The 16,758-nt window shown below is 45.0% G+C and overlaps 1 pseudogene; it reads left to right on the top strand.

Annotated features, from left to right (window-relative positions):
- The first annotated feature begins 5,670 nt into the window (after positions 1-5,670).
- Positions 5,671-5,788, top strand: LOC126249834 (5S ribosomal RNA; annotated as a pseudogene).
- The last annotated feature ends 10,970 nt before the right edge of the window (positions 5,789-16,758 follow it).

The raw sequence follows: 16,758 nt of genomic DNA, 5'->3' as shown, positions 1-16,758 counted from the left end.
CATGAAAGGAAATGACTAGTAGTGGTATAGGGTGCTCTCCGCCACGCATCGTATGGTGGCTTGTGGATTATGTATGCTGATGTAGATCTAGATATGTGAGATTTGGCACATAAAACGTTGGACAATTCCAGTTTTCATATGTACTGTGCACAAGTCTTGCAAATAAGCGAGTTTACTCTGTATTCATATAAACAAATACTCTTCTACATACACTATGCTGTCAGACTGTTTTATCAGGAACATATTGCCCCAGAATTAAATTAAAAACAGGGCACAGCCTTCGGTTCTGACCAAGGTTCTGGAGGTTTCCCTTGGCTGTAAGGCAAATGCTGAAACTGGTAATAACCTCGCAAATATTCCTGGGTGGGACTCTCTCTGCCCCACTATCAGCTCGCCTGGTATCTGACTGCAAAGTTACTTGCTCTACAGAGCCAGAACAACTCACTATACCTTTAAAGGTAAAGAATGAAAAGCGTTAAGAAACAAAAAGTACATCCCTCTTACTTGGAATCACGAAAATTGAAAGAAATTTGATTCAAATCATCACTGTCACAAGCCATTTGACATGGAAAAAGACCTCCTCTGGACTTTTGTATTCTTCAGATGTAGGAGAGGAGGAGGAGATTAGTGTTTAACGTCCCGTCGACAACGAGGTCATTAGAGACGGAGCGCAAGCTCGGGTGAGGGAAGGATGGGGAAGGAAATCGGCCGTGCCCTTTCAAAGGAACCATCCCGGCATTTGCCTAAAGCGATTTAGAGAAATCACGGAAAACCTAAATCAGGATGGCCGGAGACGGGGTTGTCTTCAGATGTGTACATTCATATTGCTCCTGTATGTTTTCACGTCACCTACCCGCATTTGACTACGTCGTCGTCTCGGTATTTTGTTACTTGTTGCAATCAAGCGAAGAACTTCCTTAGTTTACCTACCATCTTTCCATCTCCCTACGTTCGCCGCTCTCCTGCATTTCACCCGGCCGGGTAGCCGAGCGCATTAACGCGCCTCTTCCGGGACACGAGAGGGCGAGCCTCATCCGGATCGAATCCGCCTCGCGGATTAACGACGAGGGCAGGCGAGCCGGCCGGCATGCCCTAACTCGGTAAATTCTACCTGCGGGTGGGAAACGAAATTCGGCAACTGTTCCCAAAGCTCCTCCTAAGCGGCATGCACGAATTTGGCAACTTCTACATCCTCGCGGCAGACCCGCTGCACAAACTAGGCAAACTCATCCAAACCTGAACGAAGCAAGTGCACGACCTCCGCTACTATTTCAATCTTCGTAAAGGAAATTGTAAATACTGGGCCAATCAACAAGATATAAAAGGAAACAAATTACACATAAACATAGATTTTATTGCAAGTTTCACATACAAAAATATATCCTGAACACCTGAAAAAAGAACTGCATTTCTTTTGTCTTATGTTCTGCTCATGGCTGCTTTGTATGAAACACACTATACAAACTCTAATTTGCCAATAAAAATTCCTAGCAGATTAAAACTGTGTACCGGACCGAGACTCGAACCCGAGACCATTGCCGTTAACGGGCAACAAATGGTTCAAATGGCTCTGAGCACTAAGGGACTTAACATCTGAAGTCATCAGTCCCCTAGAACTTAGAACTATTTAAACCTAACTAACCTAAGGACATCACACACATCCACGCCCGAGGCAGGATTCGAACCAGCGACCGCAGCGGTCGCGCGGTTCCAGACTGAAGCGCCTAGAACCGCTCGGACACCTCGGCCGGCAACGGGCAACAGCTCTACCAACTGAGTACTACACAGGACCAGTCTTCACAGCTTTACTTCCACCAGTACCTCATCCCTAATTTGCCAGTTTCGCCATTTATGAGTAAATCTAATTTCTGTTGTAGGCCTCTTCTTGTTTTTTTGAGTCCATTTTGATGATTTCAGAGTTAATTCTAATGTAGGCATCAGTTAGTATTTTTCTCCCCTTAAGCACGTAAGTACATAGAAAAATGTTTTTGGAAAATTTAAAAGACAAGAGCTTTTTAAGATTCGCAAGTTAGGAATAATTGTACTGTATTTTAAAAACTAAAATAATATTCTGTACCAACTAAGGCGGTTTATCGTTCAACAGGAATACGATTTTCTTAAAATAAGTTAAAATTGTACTTACCAATTACCAAGCTTGAGGAAGGTACAACCGGCAACCAGTAATGTTGACTGACTTGATTCATGGATGAACACATTATATAACTGTAAAATATGTTTCCTTCTTCTTATGTTTTATAAGGCTGAACACTAATGGTATATAACAACCTTCAGAGTAATATTGTGGATTGTGAAAAACCGAAGAAAGTGTTTCGCTGCGTACTGAAAAGTACGATCCATCAATATATTTTCCTGTTGACAAAGATACTGTAGACTGGAGTCGATTGAAAAAGCATGACCATTTTCCATATCATTATTAAGCACAAAGGCTTCGCCTTTTGTAGTTGTCATTTCCATATGCGATAAGACAACCTGAATTTCGATCGCAGATTTTGGCAGTTTCGGCATACTTTTCAAACGAGCGTGATTAATATTCTTGGGAATATACCTGACATCCTTCCGCGTTGATGTTCACAGCTAACTGACTGTCATCTACTTCTTTGCATAAAAGGATTAGTGGTCTTTCAGCCAAATTTTTGTTTTAACAGAACTTGCTAACATTCTCCTGTATAACATGTGCTCTGGAACTAATCTGTGGGGTCGTGTGTGCCGTCCAAACGCGTAAATAAGTTTTTGCCACCTACTGTAAATAATTTAACAGAACACCGGGAATTTTACCACAGCATCGTCACCCAAGGTCTGCAGTTCCTAGAACTCTTCTGTAAGATTTGAATTTATAACCATCGCATTTTAAATGTATATTACCACGATTTTTAGTAAAATAGATTGTAGAACGTAACTTTCTGCCATATTTTTCGCTTCGATGACTAACCTGAGCTACAAAACGAAATGCTATGTGATTCTACACAGATGTTGGCAAGCTGGTGTCGTTCACAGAACTGATGAGTTCGGCTAGTGCCAGAAACGCCATCCCCGTTGACTCATACCTAAGGTCCGACTGTCTTGCTACCTGCGTACAGATTAGCGACTTCGAGTGAGGGATTAACTTACTTTTTAACAGTACCCTTCTTGAGTTTATTAAAATTTGCCGAATTCGATTCTGCCCGAGCCAACCAGTCTGGAAGTGGTTTTTGGCCGGTTTTTCACATCCCACTAGGTAAATACCAGGCTGCTAAGCACATTCTGCGTCAGATACGCGCTACGAAGAGATTTAGAAAACGTTTTCATTCTTGTACATGAGATTTACTCTGGAGGCAGATGGAGTACACAGATTCTTTCCTATACGGGGAGGGAGGGTTGAGTAAGAGATAGGTGAACTTAGATGATTAATCTCTTTAAACCTATAATCCTTACCATCTTCGTTCCACAGTTTCATTCTCATTGATGAGGTAATTACTCCTTCCGCTCCACTCTGTTCCTTGACCCACTGGTTTGTTTTCTTCTCTCCCCTAGCGACACCCTACATACAGAGCTTCATTGCTAGCTGAGAAAACCTCCGTTTTTGAATGATTTTCCCTTGAAAACTCCGTGTGGCACTACCGTAAGTCAAAACAGGTCTCACGCCTAATTGTATACTTCCCTTTTCAGAAATATCTGTTACAATGTAAAGTCAAGCGCTGGCACGCCAGTCGAGAACGATAGAGAAGAGATGGCTGTGAGAAGACGTCAGCCAATCTACGCTGACCGACCTCCCTTCCAGGATGACAACGCGACAGCAGCGGCACCTATGTGAAGAGGACGTAAGGGCCCGACCGACTGGTGACGACCCATTTCAATAGCAGCGTCAAGATTGGCCACCTGGATATCAGCGCCAACGATAACGACTTCGATAGCAGTTCAGGACAGACTTTTGTCAGTTAGAGATCAGCAGTCACTGCAATAACTGATTATTTCGTATGTCGCCCTTTGCTTGCGACACATCTGTGTGATTTCCAAAATTAAGTATTGTATCCTGTCTTACTTGAACTAAAATTCATTAGTATGTTTGTTTCATTGTTTGTGTAGCGAACCGAGTAGGCAGGATTCCTAAACACAACAATATCAATGGCTAAATTTTGAAAAATCTTTCATCAGAAGCGCACTAGGTCATTTTTGCTCCTCGCTTCGTCTCTTTTAGTATCCATCGCCGACTGATCTAATACCGGATGGTTGTACACTACTGGCCATTAAAATTGCTACACCAAGAAGAAATGCAGATGATAAACGGGTATTCATTGGACAAATATATTATACTAGAACTGTCATGTGCTTACATTTTCACGCAATTTGGGTGCGTAGATCCTGAGAAATCAGTACCCAGAACAACCATCTCTGGCCCTAATAACGGCCTTGATACGCCTGGGGATTGCGTCAAACAGAGCTTGGATGGCGTGTACAGATACAGCTGCCCATGCAGCTTCAACACGATACCACAGTTCACCAAGAGTAGTGACTAATGTATTGTGACGAGCCAGTTGCTCGGCCACCATTAACCAGACGTTTTCAGTTGGTGAGAGATCTGGAGAATGTGGTGGCCAGGGCAGCAGTCGAACATTTTCTGTATCCAGAAAGGCCCGTACAGGACCTCCAACATGCGGTCGTGCATTATCCTACTGAAATGTAGGGTTTTGCAGGGATCGAGTGAAGGGTAGAGCCATGGGTCGTAACACATCTGAAATGTAACTTCCGCTGTTCAAAGTTCCGTCAGTGCGAACAAGAGGTGACCGAGACGTGTAACCAATGGCACCCCATACCATCACGCCGGGTGCTACGCCAGTATGGTCATGACGAATACACGCTTCCAATGTGCGTTCACCGCGATGTCGCCAAACACGGATGCGACCATCATGATGCTATAAACAGAACCTGGATTCATCCGAAAAAATGACGTTTTGCCATTCGTGCACCCAGGTTCGTCGTTCAGTACACCATCGCAGGCACTCCTGTCTGTGATGCAGCTTCAAGGGTAACCGCTGGCATGGTCTCCGAGCTGATAGTCCATGCTGCTGCAAACGTCGTCGAACTGTTCGTGCAGATGGTCGTTGTCTTGCAAACGTCCCCACCTGTTGACTCAGGGATCGAGACGTGGCTGCACGATCCGTTACAGCCATGTGGATACGATGCCTGTCATCTCGACTGCTAGTGATACGAGGCCATTGGGATCCAGCACGGCGTTCCGTATTACCCTCCTGAACCCACCGATTCCATATTCTGCTAACAGTCATTGGATGTCGACCAACGCGAGCAGCAATGTCGCGATACGATAAACCGCAATCGCGATAGGCTACAATCCGACCTTTATCAAAGTTGGAAACGTGATAGTACGCATTTCTCCTCATCAGAGGAGGCATCACAACAACGTTTCACCAGGCAACGCCGGTCAACTGCTTTTCGTGTATGAGATATCGGTTGGAAACTTTCCTCATGTCAGCACGTTGTAGGTGTCGCCACCGGCGCCAACCTTGTGCGAATGCTCTGGAAAGCTAATCATTTTCACATCGCAGCATCATGTTCCTGTCGGTTAAATTTCGCGTCTGTAGCACGTCATCTTCGTTGTGCAGCAATTTTAATGGCCAGTAGTGTAATTAAAGCCCAGCTACTCACGGATGTCGTGGCAACGGCCCTGTCGCAGTGGATACACCGGTTCCCGTCAGATCACCGAAGTTAAGCGCTGTCGTGCGTGGCCGGCACTTAGATGGGTGATTATCTGGGTCGCCATGCGCTGTTGCCATTTTTCGGGGTGCACTCAGCCTCGTGATGCAAATTGAGGAGCTACACAACCGAATAGTAGCGGCTCCCGTCAAAGAAAACTATCGTAACGGCTGGGAGAGCGGTGTGTTACCACACGCCCCTGCTATCCGCATTCTCCTCTGAGGATGACACGGCGGTCGGATGGTCCCGATGGGCCACTTGTGGCCTGAAGACGGAGTACTTTTTACTCAAGGAGGTCGTGTGGGGGCTGTAATTACAGCATGGCAGCGAAACTTGATAGACATGCTAATAAGTTAATGTGTAACCGAATTACACTGGAAAAAAATTGTTCCAGTTTGGCCAATAAGTGAAAATCTGGCGCAGTAGAATGTTTGTATGACGACATGACACCCACGCTGTCATTTGACAAGCCATAACGTAAGTGAATAGTATGGCTATCGAGAAGAGAGACCGTGCACTGTTAGAGAAACTGTTTTATGTGAACGACAGCAATTACAGGGGTTTGAGGAGAGTCCCGATGTTATTAAATGGTTTAAAAAAGATAATAATGAATTTCGGAAACACGGGTGAGCTTGGTATGGCACCTGGAAGAGGATGCGTCCTATCCCGGTGGAAATTATTGACAAGGTTGCTGTTGCTGTAACTGATCATGCAGCACGTGCCCCGGGAAGTGCTAGTGCTAATGCGGTGCGACAAGAATTGTCCATCCTATGGTCAACAGTCTATTTTACACTGGTACCCGTACAAGATCGAGATGGTGCAGCAATTGAAATCTCATGACCGGCAGCAAAATTCTGAATATGCTCTTCGGTTTCTGACACTGATCGAAGTTGGTGACATGTGGCGAGGCAATAGCCTATGGAGCGACGAGGCACGTTTTACACTACAGGGTGCAGTGAAAACATAGAACAGCCGAATTTGGGGGACCTTAAATCGCACGAAGAGCCGTTGCATCCGCCCTAGGTGACTGTGTGCTGTGGATTCACAAGCACCATAAATCTCGGTCCGTTTCCTTTGAAGAGAATACAGACAGAGAGCCTGTCAGGCGATGCGTGATGTATGCATGTTATCGAGACGTTCTTGTACAGCATGTGATTCCTGCTTTGGAGGAACGTAACTGTAGTGAAACAATTGTTTTCAAGCAAGGTGGGGCAACATCACATATCGCTCGCCCAGTCAAAGATTTGCTTAATGCAATCTTCTACGAATGTATGAAGATAGTATCTGTCCGAAACAACAGATACCATCGGTGACCATGCAGCTCTCTAGAATGAAATGACAATTACATCAATACCCTAAGCTGTCGACAGGCATTGATATACATCAACGGAAACAGTTGAAAATATGTGCCCCGACTGGGACTCGAAGCTGGGATCTCCTGCTTACATGGCAGACGCTCTATCCATCTGAGCCACTGAGGGCACAGAGGATAATACTACTGCAGGGCTTTATCCCTTGCACTCTCCCCGTGAGACCCACATTCCCAACTTAATGTACACACACCACATTCGTAGTGCCCCTGCCCTTTACACTCATTACTCGCAGCAGACAATCTTACCGAGTCCCGTAAGCGTTCGGGCAATGCCTGTGCATCCGCACAGAAGAAGGAGGTCAATGGCCGGTTAGCCTTAACTATATGAAGATGGTATCTGTTATTTCAGACATGTCTGAAATGTGGGTCTTACTTGGAGCATGCCAGGAAGAAATCCCTGCAGTAGCACTATCCTCTGTACCCTCGGTGGCTCAGTTGGATATAGCGTCTGCCATGTAAGCAGTAGATCCCGGGTTCAAGTTCCGGTCGGGGCGCACATTTTCAACTGTCCCCATTGATGTATATCAACGCCTGTCGACAGCTTGGGGTATTGATTTAATTACCATTTCATTCTACGAATGTGTTATCTTCAGAGGTTTTCCAGATGCATGATCACCTGATCTGAGTCCATGTGACTTTTGGTTTTGGAGGTATCTGAATGAACGTGTTTACCAGGGACACGTTCGGTCTCTGCCTGATCTGAAGACCAGTATAAAGCAACACGTTACTCAGATTCTACCGCAACTGTTGCGAGTAACTATTGATTATGTCGTTTTACGGATGCAGCATGTCGTCGATGTCTCCGACACTCATATTCAACAAATTGTGTAAGCGGCAGTTAATAACAAAATCACCATTCTGATTTTATCACTTGTTTGACCTTTTCTACCCATGTCCCTTTCGTAATCCATTAGATATGTAAATACGAGGGTTGTTTTTTAAGTAAGGGCCGTTTTTATTTTTAAAAAAAGATACAAATACTTTTGTAAAAAAACTTTTATTTTCTGATTCTACACACTTTTACCTATTTTTCTACGTAGTTGCCTTGTTTATTTAAGCACTTCTCATACCGTATAACTAAGTTTTTAATTCCCTCTTCAAAGAATTCGGGCGCCTGCTCCGGCAGCCAAGACTTCACGGCCGCTTTCACTTCATCGTCGTCATTGAAGCGCTGCCTGCCAAGATGGTGTTTCAGGTACCGGAAAAGGTGAAAATCGCTAGGAGCAAGGTCGGGGCTGTATGGTGCATGGTCCAAAACTTCCCAGCCAAAAGAATCAATCAAATCACGAGTCTTTTGAGAGGTGTGAGACCTAGCGTTATCGTGCAGGAGCAAAACTCCTTTTGTCAGCATGCCGCGCCTTTTGTTTTGAATTGCTCTGCGGAGCTTCTTTAGAGTTGCACAGTAGGCATCTGAGTTGATTGTTGTTCCTCGTGGCATAAAGTCCACTAGCAAAACACCGCGCCGGTCCCAGAACACAGTTGCCATAATCTTGCGCTTTGACAGCATCTGTTTGGCTTTGACCTTGACAGGTGAGGTTGTGTGTCGCCATTCCATCGATTGTCGCTTGCTTTCGGGAGTGATATGGGATACCCATGTTTCATCTCCAGTGACAATTTGACTCAACATGTCATCCCCTTCTTCCTCCTAACGAATCAAAATATCCAATGAAGTGGCAAATCTCTTCCCTTTGTGGTCCTCTGTGAGGAGTCTGGGTACACACCGAGAACACAGTTTCTTAAAGTTTAGGTTTTCAGACACAATTTTGTACAAAACCGATCTTGAAACTTGTGGAAATTCCAAAGAAAGAGTGGAAATTGTGAATCTTCTGTCCTCACGAATCTATGTTTCCACTGCAGCCACCAAATCATCAGTGATCACAGAGGGCCGGCCTGAGCGTTCTTCGTCATGGACGTTTTGACGGCCATTTTTAAACTCTCTAACCCATTGACACACTTTACCTTCACTCATTGCATTCAAGCCATAAACTTCTGTTAACTGACGATGAATTTCTGCAGCTGATAGGCTTCTCGCGGTCAAAAAACGTATCACTGACCGTATCTCACACGCGGCGGGCGATTCAATAATCGCAAACATTATAAAGTAGCACAGCGATGCGTACACGTCAGCTACAGAGCTGCAACTTGCATCAGTGAGAACGGGAAGGATGCCGGCAAGTGGCGCGGTGGCTTGTTGCGGCGTCCGCGCGAACTACGGGACTATACGCGCGAACGGCCCTTACTTAAAAAACAACCCTCGTACTTCTATACGACTTTCTTGCATTCACAGCGCCAGATTTGCACCTGGTGGTCAAAATTGGAACTAATTTTTTCCAGTGTAAATCGGTCCCTCATTAAAGCATGACAATATCTGCCAATTTTCGTTGCCATACGGTACTTATAGCTCACACTGGACCTGTGTGAACAGCTGCACTTTAATTATAACCAACTGGCATACAAAATCGTCCGCTGGTTCTATGACATCACAGTCAATTTGTACTATTTTCTTTTTGCCATGTTGATTGTACACAGATCAGAAAACGTTTTGATCACCCTGGTTCCCAGAACTCCTGAAGATAGACGCTGACTGTGGATATTGTATCACACACACAGTCCCTTTGACTGTTCAGAGATGTCTCTAAACTCGCTCAAAGATGTAAGCAACCATGCATAAGCAGCGCCTATTAGACAGATGGGGTCCGACAGCAGATCAGCTCCAGTCATTCCACCAGGAAAGAGGTACACGGCTCGTGTCATCTGTAGTTCAACCATGCCTAGGCGATCAGTATCGCGGTTCGATCGCGCCCTCATTGTTACTTTGTGCCAGGAAGGGCTCTCAACAAGGAAAGTGTCCAGGAGACTCGGAGTGAACCAAAGCGATGTTGTTAGGACATGGAGGAGATACAGAGAGACAGGAACTCTCGATGATGTGCCTCGCTCAGGCCGCCCAAGGGCTACCTACGGATTATGGCTCGGAAGAACCCTGACAGCAACGCCACCATATTGAATAATGCTTTTCGTGCAGACACAGGACGTCGTGATACGACTCAAATTGTGCGCAATAGGCTGCATGATGCGCAACTTCACTCCCGACGTCCATGGCGAGGTCCATCTTTGCAACCACGAGACCATGCAGTGAGGTACAGATGGGCCCAACAACATGCTGAATGGATCGTTCAAGATTGGCATCACGTTCTCTTCACCGATGAGTGTCACATATGCCTTCAACCATACAATCGTCGAAGGCGTGTTTGGAGGCAATCCGGTCAGGATGAGCGCCTTAGACACACTGTCCAGCGAGTGCATCAAGGTGGAGGTTCCTTGCTGTTTTGGGGTGGCGTTATGTGGAGCCAACGTACGCCGCTGGTGGTCATAGAAGGCGCTGTAACGGCTGTACGATACGTGAATGCCATCCTCTGACAGATAGTGCAACCATATCGGCAGCATATTAGCGAGGCATTCGTCTTCATGGACGACAATTCGCGGCCCCATCGTGCACGTCTTGTGAATGACTTCCTTCAGGATAGCGACATCACTCGACTAGAGTGGCCAGCATGTTCTCCAGACATGAACCCTATAGAACATGCCTGGGATAGATTGAAACGACGTGATCTACCAACCAAACTGAGGGATCTACGCCGAATCGCCGTTGAGGAGGGACAACCTGGACCTAGAGTGCCTTGATGAAGTTGTGGATAGCATGCCACGACGAATACAGGCATGCATCGATGAAAGAGGACATGCTACTGTGTATTAGAGGTACCGGTGTGTACAGCAATCTGGGCCACCACCTCTGGAGGTTTCGCTGTATGGTGGTACAACATGCAATGTGTGGTTTTCATGAACAATAAAAAAGGGCGGGAATGATGTTTATGTTGATTTCTATTCCAATTTTCTGTAGAGGTTGCGGAACTTTCGGAACCGAGGTGATGCAAAACTCTTTTTGATGTGTGTACATTCTTTTTATGTTGCGTAAGCGTTTATCCAGTCTAATACGGGCTCTATTGTGCACAAGTTCGGGCTTTTTTTTCTTTTTTTTTCAACTTTGCGGCCGCATGTCCTCCCTGTCTCCGCAGTCATCAGTTACCTAAGGGAAGGGAAGTCGTCTGAGCTTCCTGAGTGTGAATTGTGCAAACTTCGTTCTGTGTGTTATCGTATTTTAAATATTTGTGTACCTTTTTCCTGAGGCAGAAAGAGGGGACCAGGCCCAGCGTTTGCCTAAACGAGGGAGGGGAAACCGCCTAAGAACCACACTCGGACTGGCCGGTGCACCAGCCACGGTCGAGAAACCGCCGAGCGGATTCAGTCCGGGTCTGTTTCATCTTCCTGTTTCGCAAACCAGAGCGATGCGCGGTACGCATTATTGGTCGTATCTTAAGTAGTTAATTGTTTTCAATTACGTGTAGATTTATTCTCCGGAAACCATCTTACGCTGTTAGGTGAAACGTACTCGCTGTGCCGCTGCCATATATCTCCTCCCCTCTTCTCCCTTATTCTAAGGAAAGATGTCGATAAGGAACTCATTACAGATGAATCAACGTTGGGATTCCCTGTCCTTAACCGAAATCAGAAAACCATGGAAATGTTGAATATCGATTGCCAGTGAGATATTTGGACAATGATCCTTCGGAATATGAGACTGATTCAATTCTCCCCGCTATCAGTAATAAATCATAAACTCTTCTCCCTAATTTCTTCAGACTCACGAGGCCATTCGTTCATTTTACAGAGTTCAAGGTTGCTTTTACATGCGATTCAGGAACCTGTTATTTCATTCACCTCAGTTAGTTCTTGTAGCCTTAATCAGTACGACGCAGTGTTACATTTGTCTCACTGTGATCCTCGGACGTAACCCATATCGGGCGAGGTGGCGCAGTGGTTAGCACACAGGACTCGCATTCCGGAGAACTGTGGGTCAAACCCGCGTTCGGCCATCTTGATTTAGGTTTTCCGTGAATTCCCTAAATCGCTTCAGGCAAATGCCGATATGGCTCCTTTGAAAGGGCACAGTCGACGTCCTTCCCGATGCTTCCCAAATCCGATGGGACCGATGATCTGCTGTTTGGTACCCTCCCCCAAATCAACCAACCAACCAACGTAACCAGTGTTTTCATGTATTGTTTCCGAAGCCATTGGAAAAACGATGAAATCACGATAGACCCGAATAGCGTACCGCGGTATTTTATAAGCTGAAGTGCTGACAGGGGTAATCAGACCCATAATTTTGACTGACCTCCTAAAGTAAGTGACAATGCATAATTCTCAAAACGAATAATACTACTATGCTGGATGCTGATACGAAAATGACCTTACGACAAGATTAAAACCCTAAATACACTGTCCGACAAAAAAATGAAGCACCTAGAAGGGAAGGAGGAAACGAAATGAGACTTCACGTATTGAGAGGGTATGAGATGTTATTTCTGTGATTTTAAAATCGAGCCACATTTACAAAGAACTTGGCATTATGAGCTCATTTATCAGTATGACGCTGCAAACCTTCCTGCCTGGATCCGTTGGGAATGGTATAATAAAGCCGTTGTATCCTCTGTTGAGGCGAGCTGGCCCACAACAGTTGTAACTGGCCCTTGATATCCTGGATACTAGCATTGCGACGAAGTTGACGTCCGAGTTGGTCCAACTCATGTTCTATTGGGGACAAATCTGGGGTTCTTGCTAGCCATTGGAGTGCATCAATTTCTCGCACACAGTTTGTAGAGAGACGTGTGTGGACGAGCATTATCCTGTTAAAAATGTCACCACGAAACTGTTGCATGAGAGGTAACACGTGAGGACTCAGAATGTCCGTGACGCTCCACTGTGCTTTGAGAGTTCCCTCGATCAGTACTAAATGTGACGTAAAGTCATACCCGATGGCTCCCCACACCACTACGTCGGGAGTAACACTGCTTTATCTGTCCAAAACATTGGAAGAATGGAACCTCTCCCCCAGTCATCAGAGTTTCTCACTTGACGATAATCATCCGAGGCAGTGAAGAAGTGCGATTCGTTGCTGAACACAGTGTGCTGCCACTGTCAGCAGCCTATGCTTCCCAGTCACAGCACCATTGCAAAGGCAGCCGTTTGTGTTGTGATGTTAACGGTAACCTACCCTTGAGACATTAATTCCTTAGTCTGGCTGCTGCTAATCACTGACTAATGATGCAGGATAACACAGAATGATGCAGTGAGTCCATCCCTTATTCTCTGGTAGCAGGTGCAGACATTCTGACGTGGTCGACTGGAACCTTGACGACGAGAATACCTAGCCTCAGTTCCTATGCAGTCCAAACCCGGGCCGCTGCCACATCCGAATGCCCCACAAATCTGAATATTGCATGTTTTGACCAGCCAAAATTAAATCGAGACCAGCAATGAGACCCCTTTCAAATTCTGTCAGGTGCTTATAACGCCATCTCACATGAGTATGAAGCATCTCTCTATCTTCCATACCGATCATAGTGAACATGTGACGATGCTCACGCTCCTTATATAACCTACTGGGGCTGGTAACAACACTAGTCACAAACAGCACTAATAAACTTTAGTGGCTGTTCTACATGAGATTGCAATTCTAGTCATTTATTGCTGATGATATGTACACTATGTGATCAAAAGTATACGGACGACCCCGAAAACTTACGTTTTACATATCAGGTGCATTGTGCTGCCACATACTGCCAGGTACTCCATATCAGCGACCTCTGCTGAGAGAGCAGAATGGGACGCTCCGCGGAACTCATGGACTTCGAACGTGGTCAAGTGATAGGGTGTCACTTGTGTCATACGTCTGTACGCGAGATTTCCACACTCCTAAACATCCCTAGGTCCACTGTTCCGATGTGATAGTGAAGAGGAAACGTGAAGGGACACGTACAGCATAAAAGAGTACAGGCCGAACTCGTCTGTTGACTGACAGAGACCGCCGACAGTTGAAGAGGGTTATGTGTAATAGGCAGACATCTATCCAGACCATCACACAGGAATACCAAACTGCATCAGGGTCCACTGCAAGCACTATGACAGGCGGGAAGTGAGAAGACTTGGATTTCATGGTCGAGCGGCTGCTCATAAGCCACACATCACGCCGGTAAATGCCAAATGACGCCTCGCTTGGTGTGAGGTGCGCAAACATTGGACGATTGAACAGTGTAAAAAAGTTGTGTGGAGTGACGAATCACGGTACACAATGTGGCGATCCGATGGCAGGGTATGGGTATGGCAAAATCTCGGTGAACGTCATCTAGCAGCGTGTGTAGTACCAACAGTAAAATTCGGAGACAGTGCTGTTATGGTGTGGTCGTCTTTTTCATGGAGTGGACTTGCACCCCTTGTCGTTTTGCGTGACACTATCACAGCAGAGGCTTACGTTGATATTTTAAGCACCTTCTTGCTTCCTACCGTTGAAGAGCAATTCGGGGATGGCGATTGCATCTTTCAACACGATCGAGCACCTGTTCATAATGGACGGCCTGTGGTGCAGTGGTTACACGACAATAACGTCCCTGTAATGGACTGCCCTGCACAGAGTCCTGACCTGATTCCTATAGAACACCTTTGGGATGTTTTGAAAGGCCGACTCCGTGCCAGACCTCACCTACCGACATCGATACCTCTCCTCAGTGTGGCACTCCGTGAAGAATGGGCTGCCATTCCCCAAGAAACATTCCAGCACCTGACTGAACGTATGCCTGCGAGAGTGGAAGCTGTCATCAAGGCTAAGGGTTGGCCAACACCATATTGAATTCCAGCATTACCGATGGAGGGCGCCACGAACTTTTAAATCATTTTCAGCCAGGTGTCCGGATACATTTGATCACATAGTGTACGTGTACGAAGTTACATGTCTTTTGGGGGCTTTACTTACATTTTGTCAGGTACTGTACAAAAATATAAAGGTGGTTGTGCCAATAAAGAAATTGCTTTCAAATACCCTTTAGAAACGAGTCGTGATAATACGTCCATGTTTTAGATACAACTGACAACATCTGTAATTACAACACTGTCCAGTGGTGACTGAATGTCGCGAAGGAAGTTATGAAGGATAGGGTGCAACGTCTAATTATTGAGAGAGGAAATATATTACAATGTCATCTTTAAGGATGCCGAAAATCTACTCGAAAAGGGAAGCCACAACGTTCGGATCACGGATTTAGTACAAACTTTATACACTTTTAGTCGTCGTTTAGGGCAACATATGTGCAAGTAGTAAGACGTACTATTTAGAGAAAATCCCAAGAAAAGTTTTACACATCTGTAATGTATCAGTGCGTTGCGACCGTCAGCAAGAGGCAACGGTCATGTGGTTAGCGTTCAAGCACCATAATCGGTGGATCGCTGGATCGAGTCCCACTCATTTTTTAATTTCTATTTTGTCAAAACTGGTCATATTATTTCACACACTTTACGTTTGAAAGGTAATGTGATAAAAAGACACGGGTATTTGCACGAAATGTTATTAATTTTCCAATATTATTTGGTTGTTTGTTAATTTTCACTATGAAAAATATTATTCTTATAACTATCGACAACTAAACGATCAAACGCCTAAAGTTTTACTGCAAATATATATCTGTCGTAATTTACGAATCACTTATACGTATCTGCAGTCGGGTAAGATGCTAAAAACTGCTTTATACCTGGACACTTCGATCTGCAGATAAGGGTTTCAAGCACGAAAGCCCAGACAAACATTGATAAACAAAGGTTTAAATAACTTTATTCAATAATATAAAATGTTACAATACGCCATAATATGAGAGTAATGTACAGCTAATCGTCGGATGTGCTTTCGACATTACAAATTGCAAGATGATATTTTTCATACAGACACAGAAAACATAAAATAATACGGCATCTACTACATCGAATGAATGTAGTTTTCTCGCTTTCACAAAGAATCTTGAGTTTCTAAAGAGGAAAAGCATAGGTCGCTGGCATTTTGAAAAATTTCTCTTTCCTCCGACACTGCGTGCAAACCATGCGAAACGCATTTTCGTAATATCCGTGACGGAAATTGGCGATGTACGATTGAATGTATTTTAATAACATCTTCATGAGAAGCTATTTCCCGTTCGTTGTCAATCAAATATGAAGGAATCGGAAGGCGATTGATGAATTTCGTAAGTTTACTATGGAAGTAACAGATGATATTTGTTGTAATAATAAAGGTTAGTAAACAGCTAAATAGCATTGGAAATTCAATAAAAGTTCAAGCAAATACTTGTGTCTTTTGATCGTATTATCTCTCAAATGTAATATGTACGAAATAATAGGATTAGTATGATTCTTCAGTTTCTCCCGGCGTATTTCTTGCTCGAACAGTCCACGGGTGTACTGCCGGTCCATAGTGTCCATATGTCGCCATCGTCAGGTGCACTGACGAACTGAGCTCCTTGCTTGCTTGCTTTGTGTCATCTGGAAGCTGCAGCTTCCTTGGGTTGAAGGGTTAGCAGGTCTAGCTGCTTTTCCTTCTTCTTCCTCTGGTTTGATTTTCAGTTCATCGCGTCTTGGTTTGTTTCTTCTGGTTTGACACTCTTCTTTCTCCTTCCTCTTGCTGCCTGAACAGCGTTGCTACTCTCGTAGCAAGTCCAGCCATCTTGTTGTCTCTCGCCAGCGAATCTGGTTTCCCAGATTGCTGATGATAGGATTCGTGGATCTTCTCGTGTCGGCATAGAAAT

The sequence above is a fragment of the Schistocerca nitens genome, chromosome 3 (assembly GCF_023898315.1).
Source record: "Schistocerca nitens isolate TAMUIC-IGC-003100 chromosome 3, iqSchNite1.1, whole genome shotgun sequence".
In the NCBI taxonomy this organism is placed as follows: Eukaryota; Metazoa; Arthropoda; class Insecta; order Orthoptera; family Acrididae; genus Schistocerca; species Schistocerca nitens.
This window is presented reverse-complemented; position numbering and strand designations above follow the sequence as displayed.